Here is a 21,581-nt window from a genome sequence, read left to right as displayed (position 1 = left end):
AAACCTTGTAGTATAGACATAGCCTGAGTGTGTGTGTGAGCTTTCTCTCTGAAATATGAGGAGATTGTGGTCAGAACTTCTTGGGTTTTCTCCCTGCTCAGTTTTTATATTTGAGCTCCCTGCGTTAGGACTCTCTGCCATAGTTACTGTTGCCAGAGCTGAGGGACTCATTATGGCTCATCTGTCGTGCACCGGTTAAGTGTGCTCCTGAATAGTTCAAGGGACTCAGTCAAGAACAACCCAAGGTGTTTCCTCCCAGGCCTGAACAGTGCTCCTAGCCATGCTTGACTTGGGGGCAAGAGACCAATCCTGACATGCAAAGGCTAGTTCCACTGTACAGTAAGTGATGGATTGCATTTATCCTCAGCAATCAAAAGCAGAGGTAATTCTGGTAAATGATTATTCTGAGGAGATTTTGGCCCCATCCAGACATGAAGATAAATCTCTTGCAGATTTGATTCAAAGGTGTGTGGAGGAGATGAGGAAGTGTCAATCTGGATCTCGGGATTTGGATCCAGTTGGTGTAGAAGCACTGCGAGGGGATCCCAGGTAACATGACAATGCCTTTATTAGTCAGAGAAGGGGAATAGGGACTGGGACTAGAATAGAGGAAGTCCCCTGAAACTCTTGGATGAGCCCTATGGCTTTTGAAGACTTGCCAAAAATAAGTGATTGTAAGAATTGGGGGAGGGAAGATGAGGGAGTATGTGCTGAAGCCTTATATTTTGGACCAGTGGCAGGCAACCTGTGACCTATGGACCCCCTGTCTGCCATCTCCCCCATGTACCTCTGAGGCACTAGAGCCCCACACTTTTGGAGCATCACTGATTCATGCTCCATCCCTGCTTCTCCCCCTCCCTCCGAGAGCTTGAACGCCTGTAGGAAGAGTTCACTGCAGCGGTTTAGCTACACAAAGCAACACTGTAATTCCATTTCCTCCCTTTTTAATGTTGTATTTACTTACATTGTAAGCTCTTTCAGGCAGGAACTGTCATTTTTGTTCTGTGGTATCGTGCCTGGCATAATGGAGCCTTGGTTTGTGATTGGGGCTCCTAGGTGCTATGGTAATATATACAATGCATAAATAACCATATTGCAAAGATCTCTAGCATCTTACAAACCATTAGATGGGTGAGAGCTTCTCCATAGTTGAGACTGGATTTGCTTCCCTCCTCTCTCTTAACATTAGGGTTGCCAAGTGTCTGGTATTGACCTGGACAGTCTGGTATTTTCACCTCCTGTCGGGTTAAAAAAAAAATCAGAAAATACCAGACGCCTAAAATGTCCAGTATTTTCTGGGGGTTTTTCCCTGCCAGAGGCAAAAATACTGGACACCTGGCAACCTTATGACCCACTCAGCTCCCAGTCCCAGCCCCCAGCCCTCCCGCTAAGCCTCCCTGGATGCCTCCCCAGTCCTTGCTTACCTGGTTCCGCAGGAGCTTGTCTTGTGGCTGAAACAGAAAAACAAAATGGCCACAGGCAAAAAAGCCTCTTCTTAAAAGGGCCGTGCTGTTTTTTTGTTTGTTTTGCTTAATAACTGCTGTTGGGGTCCTTTTTTTTGTTTGTTTGTTTGTTTGTTTTTTTGCTCAACAACTTTGGTCTTCCCCTCCTCCCCCCCCTTTTTTTTCCTCAATAGAATTTTTTTACGTTTTGGGGGGAGGAGGACGGGGGGGGGGTTGGTTTTTTTTTGGTTAAGCCATCTGGCAACCCTACTTAACATCCTCAACACTCCTTTCCTTTCTGCTTCACATTTTGTAGGGATGGTCTATAACAAGTGGACACTGGAATAAATTGGAGATGATGTGATTCCATGTCTTGACCTGAAACCTGACTGATAGGGAGTATGAGAGAGTAGGTGGAGTTGGGGCAGTTTTTGGGTTGGCTGGCATAGAAATAAGAGGGTAGAATTGGGTGGGAGTTTGCATAGATTGTTTGCATACACTGATACTACTTCTAGTGGTAATTGGGGCTACTGGTTTCTCTTGCACAAAAAAAAAAAAAAATGCAAATGGGTGAGTGGTTGCCTAAGAGGAGAGGGGGAAGTTGTGGGATGGTAGAAAGGGAAAGGTGTGTTGGAGATGGGATTGGGGGGATCAGTTTGAGGTAGGGAAGGAAGGCATGGGTCAGCTTTGCATGTGGGAGGATGGTTTATTCTGCACTGGAGTGGGAGAAGGGAAGGTCTTTGGGTGTGGACTAGGGATGTTAAATATCAGTTAATTGAATAGTCGATTAACATCATGAATTCTTATCAGTTACTCAACTATTCTGAAGTCCCCAGGGGTGGGTCCAGCAGCATGGGGTGCTTTATCAGAGGCAGCAGCATGGGGTGCCAGGTGGGAGCTGGTCCGTGAGGGGAGCCAGTTTAAAAACCAGCTCCCTTCATGGACCGGCTGCCTGTTGCCCCATGCCGTTGCTTCTGATACAGAGGCAGCAGTGTGCAGTGGCAGCAGCCCCTGTCCGGGGGGCGTGTCTGACCTCCCAGACCTGGCGTAAGCCGGGCTGCCTGTGCACCTGTCTCCTAATATAGTTTAAATGCAGAGCTGCAGCGGAGGTAGGTCCCGGACCCAGTGCAAGCCAGGCCTGAGCCATGCTGCTGGCCAGCCAACTAAAAAATGTACTTATGGGGGTGGGGTGGGGTGGGAAATGCATGTAGTCTATAGCATTAACTGATAAGCTTTTGCTAATCAGTTAATCAACTACATTATTACATCCCTAGTATGGACCAGGATTGCTCTGTATCCATCATAAAGATATGGGGAGAGGCCAAGCAGCACTAGCACCAGATTCTCATCCTTGCTTCTGGAAGAGACTCCGTTGTTCTGGAAGAGACAGAATTTGGTGCATGCATACCAGAGAGATGCAACGGGCACTTCAGATACTGACAGAATGTATGGGGGGGGAGGGGCTCCCTTCTGTCCAGTATGCCACAGTGAGGGAAATGCTGGTGTTTGATGAGAAAAACCGAAGGCCTTGCATGGGGGGAACAAGAGAACACTACTGCCACCCCCTTGCTCAGATTTCTCTGGTTCATCATTGACGGGCATTCTTAATTACAGGGGTTTTGTTCTTTGAGAATTTTCTGTGTCCACTCTGGCAGACAGAATGACCAGTCCACAGGTGCCAGTCCATGTAGCTTTTTCACGGGTGATGTATATTCTTCCTATCTCATGGTGCATCTGCATGGGGACGCTGCACCGTTTCTCTAGCACCGGTGCAGTTCCCCCATTGGTAGCAATGGCAAAAGCACTAGTATAGGCAGGACACTTGTGTTTAGTTTGTTTTTTTTAATTAGTCTACTATCCAACCTTGTGTAGAAAAGAACTTAAAAAGCAGCTATTAGTTTGGTGCCACAGCAGTGAGAGTGGCTGTAGTATCTCAGGATTTTGAGGTTGTGGCACCGTAGGACATGGATGAAATGAGAGGATCTGGCACCTTAGGCCACAAGAACAAAGCTAAAGGATCCAGCATTAGGAGACCTACAAATGGGGGCTGCACACCCCCATCTCATAGACTCCTGAAGCCTTGCAAGACAATGGGACACTCTCCCTACTGAGTGTTGTAGAAAAGAATCTGGAAAACAGCTGTTCCAGATGTCTGACCAAGCGTTAGCCATGTCTCTGAACTGCATGCTTTGCCAGTGCATCGTTGCGATGCCACAAGTTGTTTTTGCTGGTGGTAGCAGAAAGGGTTGGGGAGGGGAGCACTGGGAGAACTGGCTGCTTCTCCATACTCCTGACTCATCTTTGGTCTGTGGGGAAACTCAACTATCTGATTTTCAGCCTCAGGAATGATCAGCAGAGACAGTGGTTTGTGCCCCTAGAAGTGTGGGGAAGGGGTAAGCACAAAGCAGGGGTGCTCATGTGACCAGCCTTCTGGGTTGTAGTATCTAGAATAAGGATGTTAAATTACAGTTATCGACTACATGATTAGTTGATAAGGGGCCGCTCTGCAGAGCCGCAGCGGGGGTAGCGCCTGGAGCCTGGACTGAGCAGTCCCAGCGTGTGCCAGCTCCGGGAGCCACCTGTACTGAGGCTCTGCATTTTAAATGTAGTAAGAACCACCAGGCTCTTACCACATTGAAAATGCAGAGCTGCAATGCCCCAGACCAGCGTGAGCCAGGACGGCTCAGTCCTGGCTCATGCTGAGTTCAACAGCCCCTGTTTGTGGGAGCCCCTGGCCACAGAAAGCCCCAGCTGCCGTGAACAGGGGCTGCTTGCTGGCAGCAGCCCATGTTCATGAGGAGGCCCAGCTCCGCATTGGACCCCTGTGGACAGGGCCTACTGCTGGAGCAGCCCCCCCACCATTTCCCCTTCCCCACTGCCTCTGATAGTCATCGAGGGGTGGGGGAGGGGCGGCACCACAGACATGGTGCTGGGGGAAACCAGCTTTTAAGCTGGCTCCGCCCCTCCCCCCAGCACTGGCTCCTGTTTCCCCCCCCCCTTGCTGCCTCTCATACAGAGGCAGCAAAGGGGGGGCGAGTAGTGGGGTACTCCACTCGATTACCCAGTAACATCCCTAATCTAGAAGTGTCATGTAAACAGTGTGACTGTGTTGTGAATGAGAGAGGTGGAGCTCAAAGCAATAAGATGCTGTTGCTGGTGAAGTGACCCAACATGGACCTGGGAGTGAAAGCAGCTGGGTCCTGGCTTTGGGAAGAGGAGGATCGTATGGATAATGTTCAGTCTCTTGTGGCCCATTTTGATCCAGGCTGCAAAATAACATAAGATTTTCAGAAAATCTCCTCTTCCTATCATTTCCTCTCATGGCTAGTGCATAACCAAGACACAGAATAATATCCTCCCCCATCCCCCATACATGCATGTTGGGGGGGAGGGGTTTCTGTGTGTCATCTTGGCAGGAGTTAAAACACAAGAGGAGTTTGGACCAAGATGAAACCAGTGGAAGAATACATTGGGCAGCGAGAGGCTTTTGTTCAGAGCTCTGAAAAGAATGGGGGAGGGTGGATGTCACTTCCCAGATGGGGACCTTGCCAAAATGGTTCTTGCTTGAAAAGGCAACATATAGTTTTGAGGTTGTCTCAGAGTTAACACAGGGTCATCCAATTTATGAGTCACTTCCTTCAGAAATTGGAGACTCAAAGCATGGCCCTCTGTCCTAAATGTGGCTGCCTTGTGTTGTATGCTATATTGGTACAGAAATGTAGCCTAGGTATAGAGCGGAGGCAAAGCCAGCTATTCCTCTTGGATGACAACTGTGCAGTGCCACAGCCTTCCTTAACTAACAAGCAATCTGGGTTTGCCTGTCGATGAAGATACCAGTAGGACGGTTACCATTAAAAAGCCGACACTTTGCCAGTGGGAAGCAGGACTCCTGGGTTCCATTCCCAGCTCTGTCATGGACTGTTTGTCTCATCAAGTCACTTCACCTGTGAGGGCTTCCATGTCTACAAATGACAGTAACGCTACTTCCCCTCACTTTTATAAAATGTCTGCAAAATTTTTAAAAAGCCCCAAACCTTACTCTTGCAACCTTACTCCATAAATCTGGGATGCCCCCTCCCCCCCAACCGAGACCGCTTCTCCGACTGCAGAGCCTGCCAGCTTTCAAAACTCCCACAATTCCTTTGTTCCCTTAGAGGAAAAACAGCTTCCTTAATCCCCCTCACACACGTCCAGAACATAAACACAACCCACAGCCCCAAAGAAGGTGTCACTGACCTCAAGCTGGAGACTGTAAAACTCCTTCCCCTCCCCTCTGATTTCTACTGCAGCCTGTGACGTTTAACATCTTGTGCTGAGGGAAACTGCCACACACGCCAAGGCCAGGAGCTGTGGCTGCTGCAGCCTGGTGGACATATGGGTTGGCCAGTGACTAATACAGGAATATCACCTTGAACACCGGGGAAGACATGTACCTTGTGTTTTGGATGCTTCTTTCTAAGCTGCTGGAGGGAGGATTCACTAAACTTGGGTCCACCCAAGTTGTCACCCATTCCGTAGTATATAAGACCAGGTGTGATATGAATGGATGGGGAGAGCTGAGCATGGGATATTTGCAAATGGTGCCATTACAGCTCCACTGCTTGCTTCGCTCTTGGCAGCTGGATGTCTGTTTGTCTGACAAACACTTTCTCTGGAGTCTGTGATTATCAGTGGTTTAGTCTGACAAACCCTTGTTAAATTGTCTTATCCCTCGTTGTCTATAATTTTTTCCCTAACCTCCCCCCGTCCCCACATCTCTGCTAACCAAAATATTTTGAGTGCGCCGAAAAATTATTTATCTCCATTGTAATTAGTCTCCCCTCCCTTGCTTGTTTTATTTGGTGAGGCTGCAACCCAGGACACTGACAACTGAGATGATTCAGATTTACTAATCCAGAAATCCAGGGGTTCCAGTGAAGCAGTAAATGTAATAATCTGAGAATCTCAAAGCACTTGACTGACATGCAGCCCCCGAAAACCCCATAAGGTTGTTCTATATTAATATCCCCATTTTACAGAAGGGGAAGCTGAGGCAGAGGGAGAAAGTAACTTGCATAAGATCACACAAGAAGCCTGACAGAACCAGGAATAAATTCCAGCCATCCTGACTCCCAATATCCCGCTCTGACCCCTAGGAAACATTCTCTCCTTCTCTTGGAGGAGAAAGAAAATGCCTTGGAAGGGGTGTCAGAAGCAGTTTTTAAAATGTCACCTTATTAGTAATTTTAATGGAATTTTGGCATTATAGTCCTGAAAACTGGGGTTGTGGAATTACTCCAAGGTTACTGCATTCCCCAGTCATGATCCAGTGTTCATAACATGATTCATGGGAAAGATGATATTTAAGTGACCTCTTGTTTTCAGCCCAGCAGTATTTTGGAGCAGTGTTGGGGAAGAAGAGCCCAAGAGGGAAAAGGACACAGCATGTGTCATTGCTATTAACTAGCAAGGAACAAAATTCTCTACAGGGGCCCAGATAGTGGATTGTGACTTTGGCATTCTGCTCCCTCTACTAGGGTGGTGGGAATATGTTTTGTACTAAGGCCAAATAGAACTTCTCTGGCTTTGCTACTTTCCCCAAACACAGCTGAGAACCTTTTGAGGTACCTTGGGGCTGACTTATGGTTTGGGATGGAAACCACATGGAATTCAGCCATTTCACGTGGTTTCTACTCCAAAGTAGGCAAATATGTGGGGTTCAGTTCAGTTTTGCTGCACGATTTGGGCAGGGAGGTGGTGGCGATTGGGGGGGGGGGAGGGCGGAGATGGAAGAGAGACCATGTGACTCAATTGTGGCGCCAAAGCTGATGCAAAGGGACTTGAAACTGCCACAGCTCTGCTCCTTGTACACACTCAGAGTGCATCTACACAGCATCCTAAACCTGAAATAAGATACGCAATTTGTGCTATGCAAATTGCATATCTTATTTTGAATCTATTTCAAAATGGCTTATTTTGAAAACTGGCATGTCTACACAGCACCAAATTTCAAAACGCACTATTTCAAGCCACCCTTATCCCTCGTGCAATGAGGTTGACTGGCATGATGAAATAGTGCGCCCGTTATTTTGAAAATTTTTTCAAAATAACGGGCCGCTTGTGTAGACACAGGGTAGCCCGAAATAGCTGTGCAGTGTGGACTTATCCTCACAGTTCCATGATGCACATGGGCACATGTAAGAACAACACCAGAATTTCAGAGATGAAATTCACTGTGGGCTTAGGTTGTTCCTCTCTGTAGCTTGGAATACAAGGAGAGAGGGGCCCTGCAGTAAAAAGTTGAGGTTGGGGAAGGACATGTTCCCTAGCTTCTCCCCTCCCTCTGTGGTTTTCCCTAACACACATGAACCCCAAAGCTGAGGATTACTCTGTACTGGGAGTGCAGAGGTGAGCATGGGCTGGGACAGGAGGTTTCAAAGCTCCTTGCACCATGACCCCCCTTCTGACAACAGAAATTGCACACACTCCCAGGAGGTGGGGATCAAAACCCGAGTCTGCCTGGGTATGTCTACACTACAAAGTTAATTCGAACTAGCGGAGCGCTTAGGTAAATCTAAGTCATTGTATGAGGACTAAGCCTAGTTCGAACTTACTAGTTCGAATTAAGGGGTGTGTAGCCCCTTAATTCGAACTAGTGGGAGGCTAGCCCTCCCCAGGTTTCCCTGGTGGCCACTCTGGCCAACACCAGGGAAACTCTATTGCCCACCTCCCGGCCCCGGACCCCTTAAAGGGGCACGGGCTGGCTATGGTGCCCGTGCCAGGTGCAAGCCTGCCAGCACCCAGGCAGCAAACCCTGCACCTGGCACGGCTCGAGCCAGCCACCTGATGCCCCCCAGCCCTCCCCCTCTTCCCGGGACCAGGCTGGCGGCTCCCAGGAGCTTGCCCGGGACCGCAAGAGGCGGGCACCCGCCTGGGCTAGTGCGGACATCGTGGACCTCGTCCACGACCTCCGCACTAGGCACAGGAAAGTGGCTGCCTAGGGCAGGATAGCTGCCAGCCTGGCCACCCAGGAGCAGGTTTGCATGAAAATCAAGGTGGTCCACTGAGACCCCCCGACCCTGAGCCCTGAGCTTACAATGGCTGTCCTGGGTCAGACCAAAGGTCCATCTAGCCCAGTAGCCTGTCTGCCGACAGCGGCCAACCCTAGGGACCCTGGAGGGGATGGACCGAAGACAGTGACCAAGCCATTTGTCTCGTGCCATCCCTCTCCAGCCTTCCACAAACCTTGGGCATGGACACCACTCCTACCCCCTGGCTAATACCACTCCATGGACCCAGCCTACATGACTTTATCTCACTTCCTTTAAACTCTGTTCTAGTTCTAGCCTTCACAGCCTCCTGCAGCAAGGAGTTCCACAGGTTGACTCTTTGCTTTTTGAAGAACAACTTTCTGTTACTAGTTTGAAGCCTGCTACCCATTCCTTTCCTTTGGTGTCCTCTAGTCCTTCTATTATGGGAACTAATGAAGAACTTTTCTTGATGCACCCCACTCATGCTTTTATAGACCTCTATCTTATCCCCCCTCAGTCTCCTCTTTTCTAAGCTGAAAAGTCCCAGTCTCTTTAGCCTCTCTTCATATGGGACTTCTTCCAAACCTCTGATCATTTTAGTTGCCCTCCCCTCTCCCATCCTCTCTCTTCTCCTCTCCCACCTCCTTTTCCCAGTCTTCCCCAGTTTTGTTCAATAAAGAGGTTCTATTTTTGACCACACGTTTTCTTTATTTTGTACATCAGGAAGGGGGGCTAGGGAAGGGTAAGTGGAAGGAGGTGAGGGAGGAATGGGGTACGAGCCCCTGATGGGGAGGACTGGGCTGGCTCTGTGGGCTTCTGGGGGTGGAAGCTCTCCTGCAGCCCCCCAATTGCCCCCTCTCCCCAGATGGCAGCCTGCGGCAAGTGCAGCCGGTCTGATGGCCGAGTGCTGTGATGTGCCCAGTGTGGGTACTCCAGGCAATCCAAGCCAGGACTGCTTTGCAAACGGGGCACCCCTGAGAAGTGTCTGTCCGGGGTGGGGGTCAGGTCCCTTTAAGCACAGCCCTCGGCTAGCCTGAGACAGCAGCTCCACGCTCTAAGTCCTCATCTGATGCCCTGGCGGCACTGCTTCCAGCCATCCTTAACCCTGGTTCAGGGTCCACTTAATGTGGACATGCTAGTTCGAATTAGCAAAACGCTAATTTGAACTAGTTTTTTAGTCTGGATCCGTTAATTCGAATCAACTAATTCGAACTAAGTTAGTTCGAATTAGCGCTGTAGTGTAGACATACCCTGACTCTCATTAAGTTCCAATTAATACTCTTTACTAATGATGGTGGAGTAAGTCTTGCCACTGGGGGAGGGAGGGAGTGTCAAAAGCCCAAATCCCAACACAGTAGGCAACTCTGTGTGTGTGTGTGTGTGTGTGTGTGTGTGTGTGTGTGTGTGTGTGTGTGTGTGTGTGTGTGTGTGTGTGTGTGTGATGCTAACGCATTGTGTTTTGGCCTCAGGCTCCAGGTGGCTTTGGCCCAGGACACCAGCAAGGCTAATGCCAGCCTTGGCAACCCCATTAAAATTGGGTTGTGACCCACTTTGGTGGCCCCACAGTGTGATAACCACTGGGTTAGGGTTATCACCTTTTGAAATGCAAAAAGCCTGGCAGCCAACTCCCAACCACAGGACAACCCTCTCTGCCTTTGACAGCTGTGGATGGTATCTAGAGAGAAAACGCATCTCCTCATTCTGTGTGACTCAACACCCCCTCCCCCTCCACCCAATGCATGGTGCCCTTGCATGTTGGTGGGCTGCATCTTTCAACAGTTTTGATCTGCTATCCATTAAAACTGTAGAAATGGAAATACGGCAGCAGCCTTAGCGGGTCACAAACTTTCAACATTAGTTGTCCCAGTGTATTATGATGATAATGCAAATCTGTAGACCCAGGTGAAAAGAAAACCCCCAGCAGATTAAATTTTTTTTCTGGCGAATCCATAAAAAAAACCTAGCCAGGTCGATCAGATACTAGTCAAGTGGTAACCTTAGCATAGGCCTATCTTTGCTGAACGCATAGACCTAGCCATTTGTGTAACTGTGTACGTGTTCCTGTGTGCAGTAGGGGCTTTAGAATGCAGTAAAATCCTTCCAAGCCATCCTCCTTTCTTGCTCTTCTCCTCTACTGTTTGCTTCGATCTTTTGTAAATTGCTCTGCCAAATGCAGCGTCCTAGCTGGCTCCGGTCCATGTGTTTGTGTTCTGTGCATGTGCAGCTCTTGCCAGCTCCATTGCGCTGGGAGGGTAGGAGAGCAAGGGCTGGTGGGGGGGGGGGGAAAGAAACAGAGAGCAGGCTGCTGCTTTCCAAAACCTTATTTGTTTAAAGCTTAAGATTGTTTGAGGGAGCTTTTGGAGTGAGGGGGGAAGTGGCAGGGAATGAAGAAAGTAAACTGAATGTCAAGGAAAGCAAACTTTCCAGCTGGAACTGTTGCCTATTGCTTATTGTGTGAAGACTGTAGAGGGGAGAAGCAGCACATTCACAGTCTCATTCCTTGGGTCTGTCGAGACAGCACGCAAGTGTAAAGAGAGAGGAGGGGGAAAGCATGGAGCCAGGGACTGAGTCATGTGGGACATCCTGTTACTGTCATTCTCTATAAGCAGTCTAAGGCAGGAATCCTGAGTGTGTGTGTGTATGACCCTTGGCATCCTGACGCTGGACAGAGACCCTGGATGCTAGAGTAATGGGGAATATTACTGGGTAGGGGTTGCCCCTAAGGGAAAACATATGGGTGAACTATCCCATAAAGCTGCTCAGAAGTTCACAATAAAAGGAAGTGTGACAGGTTGCCCTGTGAGTACTGCAGGCTGCCATAAAATGTCTCTCTTTCTCTCTGCCCTGGCTACGGGTCAATGGAGACAGTTGGTGGGAGACGGGGCTAAGATAAGCACAAGCGAAGAGGGAGGTTGTGGGGAATGTGCTCTAGTCAAGCTCTGCAGCAGGCTGACCAGCACCATCACTGTCAGAAGCTGACCCCATTCATTATTGCTGCCTTCCATTGGCAACAGAAGCGGCAAACCCCTCCCTTCTAGCAGTTTCAGACCCAGGTCTTGTGGAGGGATGCAGCCATAGTCAGGGAGCTGCCTTGCTAGTGTCTGTGAATGTATTTGTGAGCAGATGTGGTGACAATGCTCCCCATGAAACTGGACAGCTGTTCTCCTAGTCAGCCTGTTGACCTGCCCTTCCAACATGGCCGTCAGTAAAATTCTCACCCTGCCCTTCTTTCAGCGGCTCTCCTGAGCGGGCGATTGTCTTCAGGGGAGCCTGAGTTGAGCTATCAATGGCTATGTGACTAGGGCAAAGACTGCCCAGATTTGTGGTCTGAAAGAATCAAGAGTCAGTCTCCACGTGATCTTTGGAGAAAGGGGAATTCTATCACCCTCTTCTGTGAACTCCGTCACCTCCAGCCCCCAAAGTTTTACCTCAGAACCATTGCTCTCAGTGCACTTGAGGAGCTGGCTGCCATGGCAGGGAATGGCAGTCATAGATTCAGAGTGGTTTTTGTTTGTTTTGTTTTTAAAGACCAAAAATGTCTGTTATATCACCAGGACTGCATAAGACAGGCCATAGAACTTTCTCCAGTTACCCCTGTATTAATACCAGTAGTCTATGGGGCCATGTCTATACTAGGAAATTATTTAAAATTACTAAATTCAGTTTCTGGATTCCCAGTTTAACAAATTCAAACTTCCGTGACCTTGCTACGGGGAAGCATCAAAATTAATCCAAGGCAGGCTCCATTAATGTGAATGTGCTACCTCAGACTCAGAGCTGTGAGGAGCCTCCCAGAGGCCAATTAGTTCGAATTAGTTCAGAATGGATGTTTTTCCTCATGAAAAGCAGGAATACAGAGTTCAAATTCCACAGCCCTTTATTCCAGAATAACAGGTTTAGTAGTGTGGATGCACCACTTACAAATTCGATCTTGGTGGAGTTATCTCGGACTAAGGTCCTAGCGTAGACCAGGTCTGGGATAGGAACAAGCTATCTCATTGAAGCTTTAGAGCACAAGGATAGCATCCTGTAGTTAATCCGGAACTGGACCAGGAGCCAGCAAAGGGTCCAGGGCATTGTCCATTCTATAGGCAATACTTTTTTCTCTTCTCAATTAGCCTCTGGTACTGAGAGAACTCCTAGGGCTTTTTCCTTTAAATGTTACTGATGTATCATTTCAGTGGGAAACTGAGTTTAGTAGAGAGTCAGAGGAGTTTGGTTTATGCTCACAATTTTTTTCACATTTTCTCAATTAAAAATGTGAAAAAAATAGTGCAAGTAAAAAAGGCTGGCAGCCTTTGAAACCAAAATCCTCTATTTATTCCCAAAGAAAAAATATCACTAAAAGTGATCTGCAAAGGAAAACCAATGTTGGCCGTAATCTCTTGTTTGCTTCTCTATGATATACACCAAAGGGTTTATTTTTCTCTCCATAAACACTTGTACTTTATATTCAAAATTCTTGCCTTACCTTAGCTTTCCCCTGAAAGGCTCCATACACAACTAGTTGGTTTATGACTAGAGCTGCATGAATAACCATTTTTCCCAGTTTGGTGGCCAAACCAAACTCAGCCCAACATGAAAAATGAAGTGTTGAAAAGATTTCATTTCATTTTTAAAGGGCTTAAAAGTTTTAATTTTTATAAAATTAGACAAATTCCAAAACAAAACATTTTTCTGAAACAAAATCAAAATGCTTAGACATTTCTGATTATTTGTCTAACAGAAACAATTTACCAAAACTGACCTGAATTCTGAAATTGAAGATTTGTGTCGACCAAAAGTTTGTTTGATTAGTTTATTTGCGACATCACAAATACTAAAAGTGAAAACTAAGCAATAGAAACAGGGAGGGAGTTGTAGTCAGAATGTTCATATTTTCACAGTATCTATTTAACACAAATTCCTGAGAAACAGCTGTGAGGAAAAATCTCTTTGTTAAAGATTCGATATAACTTCACCTTACAGTATGGACAGTGAAAGCTCACGGTCCACATCTCTGATTCCCAGAGAGACCTCCAACACAAACGGGGAAGACGAGATTTGACATTCCTGATATTTCTAAAGGTGTTTTTTTAACAAAACAAACAAAAACCTCCACCACCCAAACAAAATCTTGTGTGTGTATCTGTGATAGTGTGTGCATGCTCGCACTCACAGTTTATTTGGAACAAACCTTCCAGGCGTCTTCTAATACATCATAAAGAAGCAAAATTGAAATAAAAATGACCCGTCACCCTTTTTTCCCTTTGCCATTAACCTCTAAAACTCAATAGCAGACTGCTTTCAGGACAGGACTACAGGTCAATGATGAAAAGAGCACAAGCTAACTGTCAGAGTTCCCCACACAATATGTGATAGGGAATGCCTCCAAAGCCAGTCAGCTGGAAATTAAACTTTGTATTGATTGTATTGGCAAATCTTTGTCCTCTCTGCATCCTGCACCCTTTTGGATTTGATGTTAACTGGGTTAAACTAGCCTCAGACTCATTGACAGCAAGTTCTGGGCTGCTTCCATTGAAGGCAAGGAAAAGATCACCTTGACTTCTGTGGCAGCAGGATCAAACCCTCTGTTATGATCTCCTAAAAGTGTTTTATTGCAGGAAACATCTGGTGAGCCATTGGATTATAAAAGTTTGGTCAATTCTCTCTTGCTAGATCAAGGGTCTAGCTCTAGAAGGGATTCCTATGCCGACTGTGTGACACACTTGGCGAGCATGTCAAAGCCGAATATTTAAAAACAACATCTGTCCAAGCTTTCTTTCTGTTTTGTGTGGTACAACGCATTTCCTCACTGAGACAAGAAAGACACTAGGTTATTCCTTGCAAATTCTTTGTGAAGCTATTTCCTGGTGTGACCTTTGTTTTCATTATATTCTGGCTGTCAACCCTATGCTGTCTAAGAACTACAATTTCGAAAATTACCACCAAGATTGTCACAAAATAGGACCCTAATGTTAGGCTTCTTAATCCCTATTTTGGCATCTGAATAAGTGGCCTGATTTTTGAAAGCATGAATAACCGTCAACTCTGAATCTGAGTGCACCGCACAATACTGTTTTGAGCACAAGAAGCTCTGAATTGCCAGCTGTCTGGTACCCTAGCCCTCTTGCTTGACATTGGTACAGAATTTCTCTGTATTTATTAACTAGCTGTATTATTTCATGGCAGTGAAGTCTTTGGCTTTTAATTTTTATTTGTATCCATATTTTTGTTTTTTAAAGAGGGGAAATTGTATCGGTAGCTATTGGAGTATAATACTGTAAAACGGGTGGGGAACCTCAAGCCCAGGGGCTGAATGCAGCCTTTGGCTTGCCTGGATCCAGCCTCCAAGGCTCAGGAACCCCCCCCACCCCCAGCATTGGGGAGCCTGTGCTGGTGCTCCAGTCCCTCTCTCTCCCCCGTGGGGCTGAAGCACACAAAATCTACTAGGCTTGGCCTCCCTAGGCTCTAGTGTGCAAAGGCAATGTGGGAAGTGTCTTTCTTCTTCTCATTTGGGGACCACAGTGAGGTTTTTTTTTCTGCTTCTCACCTATGTGTGTCCCCCAACTGATTTTTTTCCCCCTGTGGATAAGCAACCCCCCCCCCCAAAAAAAAATTCCTGATTCTGCTGTAAAATATATGGTCAATGGTACCATGACCGTGACCCATATCACATGAGACTTGGGAGGTAAAGATCAATCTCTTCCCAGCTTTTCTTTTGTCACATCCTTTTCATGCTATGCTGTCTTCCTTTTTTGAAAGACTATAACACAGTCAGCCACCCATTCCATGACTATTTAATCCAGACCAGGTTTTAGGGAGGCCCAGTGTGGTGAGGCTAGGTATCTGTCAGTCTGGGACAGCTTCCAAAATGAATCACCTTTTCACCCAGCACAATGCGGTCCTGCCTCTTTATTGCCTCAAAACCTAGTAATTGGTGTGAGGCCTTGCTGAGCCAGGAGGGTTTTCTTGGGGCTCCGTTGGGGATAAGTATAAATGGGGGAAGTCAATGAGAAAACAGGTCTGTCTGATCATTGCTGATTGAACTTCTCTAGCAGTCAGGGCAAAACCTAGCAGAGTGGAACCGCCAAACACCAGCTCCAATGTCCAGCCATCTCCCTTTCTCTATTTTCTCCCTACCTTCTCCTTTCTGCCTCCCCCACTTCCAGCTCCTCTGACAGCCCTTTGCGTCTGCTTTGCCTGTCCTTTCAGACCTTCCTCCAGCCCCTGCCCCTGAGTTCAATTGTTGTTTCTTGGTTGGGAAAGGATGCAAATGAAAAACAAACCGAGTGCCCTGAGTAACATGCCCAAGCCACAGGCACATCTGTGACTTGGGAATTGTGACTCCCAACTTGGGAGTGCCAGCTCTCTTTCTCTCTCTGTCTGATATTCTGGTAGTGGGTTTGGCTCAGTAACAAAACACCAGGGTTCAGAGCTGGGTTAAATCTAATTGGGGCCCAGACTCCAGCAAACCAAAGTTCCTTCCACTCCCATCCCCTGACCAATCATGGAACTGTTGGCTTCCTGGCTTGCCAATGCTACAGACTCTTTCCCAGGCCTGGAGATGAATTCCAACATGCTGGCCATGCCCCCTCTATTCAGTGGATCATTTGGTTCATATTGGGTGGCTCCCTAGGCTTCTCTTCCAGGCCAGGGTCCAGATCTTGCTATATTCCCTAAGGCTTGTCTGGGGCACAATTCTTTTTGCAGCCTTCTCTTTTAATCATTTGATGGTTGTTGCCTTTTTGTGTGTGGGTTGGTGCCTTTTTTAAATTTTATTTTCTTATTTTTAGATTCTTCCTGCAGTGGAAGCCTGTGATTGTGTGCCACTGCTCCGAGAGGTGCTGTACGCACAGCCCCGGGATGGGAGGGAGAGGTCATTTTCATGTTACCTTTGCCCTCTCCTGATTCTGAGCTGTTTGGGGATCAAAATGGCCACAGGTGTTAATTAGCCCAGGAAGCTTCTACTGAAGTTGTTTGTGGGCAGTAATGACACTCAGGCTATGTCTACACTCGCGGCTTCTTGCACAAGAAATATGCAAATGAGGCTAAGCGTGGAATATCGCTGAGCCTCATTTGCATACCTAATGAGGCAACATTTTTGCAGAAGAGGCTCTTGCGCCAGAAGGAGCTGTCTACACTGCCCCTTGCGCAACAAAAACCCTCTTGTGCAATGCCGTTACGCCAATTACTTTTCAGGAAGAACGGCGTTGCACAAGAGGGTTTTTGTTGCGCAAGAAGGGGCAGTGTAGACAGCTCCTTCTGGCGCAAGAGCCTCTTCTGCAAAAATGGCGCCTCATTAGGTATTCAAATGAGGCTTGGCGATATTCCACGCTTAGCCTCATTTGCATATTTCTCGCACAAGAAGCTGCAAGTGTAGACATAGCCTCAGTGTTAGGGCTGTTCTTAGAATGTATGGGGCCCTACGCAGTACTAGTAAACTGGTGCCTGATGATAGCCGGGGCGGGCTATGATTTTTTTAGAGATGTGATTTTTATAACCTGCAGCAATGCACTAAAGAAATGTTTTTAAAGCAAATTTTATACTGAGGCCCTGGAGACTAACTCAATACATTCAGAAGCTGACAGTATATACCTGGGGTTGACAAATGCCTGTTAAATGGCTTCATTACCACTTAAATGACTCTTTCACAGATTCAATGTCTGCTAATTGGATTAGCAGGCTTTTTCACTTTTAAGAAAGTCAACTAGATCCTCTCTGGAGGAAGTGAAGCCACAGAACTGGGATAAGAAGAGGCAGATGGGTGGACCTTAAATCCTAGTGGTATCCCAAATTTTTGGGTACCCTGTGCAGTGGCATATTCTGCATATGGATAGGTACCACAGGGTAAACCTGATATCCCCCCTGCCCCAGCATGCTTTTCACCTTGAAGCTGGTGAGGAGCCTGTGCAGCTGGCTAGGAAGCCAGAGCAGGAGGGAAAAAATCCCTCCTGAAATTGTTTACCTGATTGAAGTCTGTCTCTCACACTGCAAGGGGATGCAAAGGAATCTGCTTCACCTGCCCACCCAGTCCCATTTCTCTCTCTCTCTTTCCCAGTGACTACCATAGAGCAAGAACTGACTAAGGGAGAGAGAATTAGAGCTGTGGAATGTAGTGAATCGAGGTTTAACTTAAAACCGATCACTGGTTAGTTGTGACCTGTCATCTAGGAGTAGGGTACCAATTGTTTGCCCTGCCGGTCAAAATACTGCAGCTGGATTTGAAAGGAGGCGGATAACTTCATAATCAATACAGCACCTAACACAAAAGGTCTCCAACCCTGACAGTGCCCTCAGAGTAATACTATAACACAAATAGTACATGAATTAGTATTCTGTGGTGGCAGAAGGTAGAATACTGGACTAGATGGGCAAATGGTCTGATCCAGTACAGTAAATCCCTTGCTTCTAAAATCAGCATGGTGTTAACCCATATTATTCTAGCACTGTGATTTTTTTTGCATCTCTACATCATGCTATTGTCCACATGTGACCCTGCGTTACTCACAATTCCAGTACTATGTGCAGATGCAATGTTCTGCTGCAGAGCTCAGAATAAATTTTGATGTCTAACTGTTCCATGAGTTGAGTTTGCAGCATCCATGGGACATACCCACAAAAAACAGGAAGGAAGATGTTATCTGCCCAATAAGTAGCAAATCTCCATGAAGAGAGCAGTGACGTTGCTGTAATGGTTTTACAGGCCAATCCTTCCCTGTTCTCCAAAAGTTTGTTTTAGAGCGCAAGGCAGATTGAGTTACAAAACTCTGGACTGCTGCTTGCAATCTTCCAAGATGATACTATTAAGAAGTGTGAAAGATTCATTGTCTTATTGAGATTTTTTCCTTATGCAACTACTTGAGATGTCCTTTCTTTCTGGGGACTCTCAGGTATTAAAGTGATGCTACCCCAGTTGTTACTCAAAAGAGTGGATTTTCTGCTGATAAAACAAGTAGGAAAGGGATAGAGAAAATGGTGAAAGTAGTCATCTAAATCCTGTTGGTAGTTTTCTCCTGGTAGGAGTTGAATTTTTTTTGTGAGGGGGAGAGAGGGTGTCTTTTGGTTAGATGTTTCCACACATAATTTAAAAGGCTGCTCTTCCTTGCCTGTGTGGCTCACAAAAGGAGCAGGAGGGGGTCATCTTGATCACAACACAGCTTCTGCTTTGTTGGAGCATTTTGTTTTTCAAGTGGTTTCATAGCGCAGTCTTCCTGGACCTTGTCAGCAGCCAGGGATACCCTCGAGAGAGAAAGATGGCTACACCAGAAGGACCCCAAAGCCACCTCTGTCAGCTTGGGCTGGATGTTTGCCCAAAGAGCAGTCTTGGGAACATCTTGACAGCTGGCCCACTGCATGCTTATTTGCTGCTTCCTTCTCCTTCGACTTCAACCATCTCCTCTCTTTTCCCCCCCCTTCCCTGTCCCAATCCAAAACTCTAGGCCCCCAGCCTCTCCAGATTAGAGCTCTCCAGGGACCTCAGGCTTTTGAAAGGAAGAAAGAAAGAAAAAAGGGAGGGGTGGGGGAGAGAGGAAGAAAGAGGGGGAACAGAAGAATGAAAACCGACCCAAGGGGCAATAGTCCCTCGAGCCATCTCACTGCATTACAATGAATGTGGACTCTATTAAGCTCCGTTCTGCCTGTTAGTGTTTCCCAGGGCAACACAGCTCCCATATGGCAAGCATGCAGCAGATTAGGGTAGGCCTCCAGGCCTCATTGAAGACCTGAGGCTTGACTGGCAGTTGAACCCCCTCCCCGCTTCTCCTCACACTTGACACTGCCTGTGTTTATCTAAAGCAAAATGGGTGGGGGGTAGGGGGAGGGGCATTTGGAAGGTTATTGTCCTGGGCAATGAGAGATAGGAGAGGAGAAGGGCTGAGGCAGGCAGGGATGGAGAAAGGGAAGTTGGGTGGGGGGGTGAAGAAGGGGAGATGAGGTGGTGCAGTAGAAGGGAGCTAGGAAAGCAAGAGGGGGGGGGAGATGAAGACCTCATAAATATTCAGAAGGGTGTTGAATGGGGAGAGGCGAAATAAAGCAGATGGAATTCGTGTTAAAGAACAGTCACAATCGCCCTCCAAAAACAAGAAAAGAAAAGCGCACGGCCTTAAAGAGTGTAGGGAGCGGCGTTTATCCAATTAGCAGGGTTGTCAAATTGAATTTATAAAGAATGGAAGGGGGAGTTGTGTGTGGGGGGGGGGAGAGAGAAATTAAGTGGTGTGGGATGGGGGGCGGGGGGCAAGATATTGAAGAAAGGACGTGAGGATTTTTCCTTTACACTTTGGCAAGGAGGCTTTACCCTTTTAAAGGGCCAAGGCCGTTGTCAGAGTGGGCAGAAGGTCGTGAAACTTGGACGATGACAGTTGGGTGCTCCAAGGAGGGAGGGCAATAGTGAGGAAGATTACAGAACAAGGCTCAGGTCTGGGATGTGACAGGAAAATGCAGGCATCCCTCTTTCTTGCCTTGTATCTTTGTAAAGAATTTGGAAGTGGTTAAAAGTGTTGGGTTTTGGCAGCACAGAGAAGTGAAGTTCTCTGTACACAGAACAGGTACATTACAGGGCAAGCTTCCCTCACATACTGCACCCAACCATCCCTCCCAACTCAGGACCACTTCTCAGTTGAGAGTGCAGTTCACATTCCTGAGCCAATTTAGCTGGTGCTGTTCTGCTGAGGCTGCGGAAGAGGGGGCTTACTGGCCATGCTGAGATGGACAGCTGCTCACGATACTCATTTCACACAGGCCATTTGAGAAGGCCATGGAGTTAAGCATTCCAAGTCAGAGAATGCCAAAACTAAGATGAAAGTACAATCTTAATTGTGTCTTTCTATACATGTGCCTTATAATGCAATATTTGAGAACTACTAAAAACGGTAATACAACTATTTGTCTACAGCTTTAGAGATACCAGTCAGTTTCCCTCCCTGATTCAGGTTCTCCCTAAACAGAGTCCACAGACTGTGTAACTACTGTTAAATCTTTTCTCACCGCAACAGTTATCCCACCCTTGAAATGTCAACAGGAGAATGAGTGTAACTAATGTGCCTCCCCTAATAATATCAGGTGCTAAAATGAACCCTGTTTAGACTCTCTGATGTGGGGATGGGTGGTAACTTACCTCCTTTTAATATTTCAATTTCAAATTAGCATGGCCTAGTATTGGCTAGGGTTCTGGGCTAGAAAGCAGAAGGCTTGAGCTCTATTTCCAGCTCTGCCACTGGCTACTGTGTGAGTTTGGGCAATACACTTACCCTCTCTGGGTCTCAGTTTCTCCATCTATAAAATGGGGATAGTGCAGCTCATGTTTATAATGTGGCTTTATATCTACAGAAGAAAAGTACTATATAAGCCCTACATTTGTTTTATTACATGTTAGTAGTGACTAGTGGGGTCCCAAGAGAAATTAGGGCCCAGTTGTGCTAGGCACTTGTAGAATATAGAGATAGTCCCTGCCTGATGGAACTTAGCCTAAATAAACAAAATGGAGACAAGATGAAAGAAAATATTATCTCTGTTTTGCAGATTGGGAACTGAGGCAGTGAGAGATTCAGTGACTTGCCCAAGGCTCAGGAGTCTGTGACAGTGCCTGGAATTGAACCAGATCTCTGGAGGTACTGAGTTCAGTGCCTTAACCACAAAACAATCCTTCTCTTCCAGATATAATTATTTCTCCCTTCTCCTACATGCAAGAAGGAACACACTGTCAAGCAGCCTGGAACAATCAAAATTCTAACATCAGGACTACATTTTTAATTACTTCCTGCCTGATGAACTGATGAGCACCACTTAAAATCTACAGATGGGCCTGAGAGATTCAGGGCTGGTTTACACTGGGAACTTACATCAGCATAGATACATCTTTCAGGGGTAAGAAAAAACCATTCCCCGAGAGACATAGCTGTGCTGTCTGCACCAAGGGTTAGGTCTGTTCTAGGGTGGTGGAAGAAGTCTTCTGTCAATCTAGCTACTGCCTCTCCAAGAGGTGGAAACCTATGCTGAGAGAAGACAGGCATAGGTGGTCTCTACACTGAAGTGCTGCAGCTGTGCCACTGTAGCATTTTAAGTGTAGACAAGCCCTGAGGTGTATCTGTCTATAGAACCAAATGTCTCTACTGTTTGAAGCCTGGGTATTTGAGAGGGATGGTCTCTCAGA

General features: G+C 46.9%; 1 protein-coding gene across 5 annotated transcripts in view; it reads left to right on the top strand.

The window, feature by feature from the left end:
• The window catches only part of BOC (BOC cell adhesion associated, oncogene regulated), a 135,291-nt gene that overhangs the window by 69,811 nt on the left and 43,899 nt on the right, over nucleotides 1-21,581 (top strand). The window contains exon 2 of one of the 5 annotated variants that reach the window (XM_075906699.1): nucleotides 20,951-21,039. The exons of the other annotated variants lie outside the window; for them this stretch is intronic. The gene's annotated coding sequence lies outside the window, so the exon portion shown is untranslated. The remainder of the gene's footprint in view (nucleotides 1-20,950; nucleotides 21,040-21,581) is intronic. 5 annotated transcript variants of the gene reach the window in all.

Source organism: Pelodiscus sinensis, chromosome 1 (genome assembly GCF_049634645.1).
Source record: "Pelodiscus sinensis isolate JC-2024 chromosome 1, ASM4963464v1, whole genome shotgun sequence".
Taxonomy (NCBI): domain Eukaryota; kingdom Metazoa; phylum Chordata; order Testudines; family Trionychidae; genus Pelodiscus; species Pelodiscus sinensis.
Note: the sequence above shows the minus strand (reverse complement) of the source record. Positions and strands in the feature narration are given on the sequence as shown.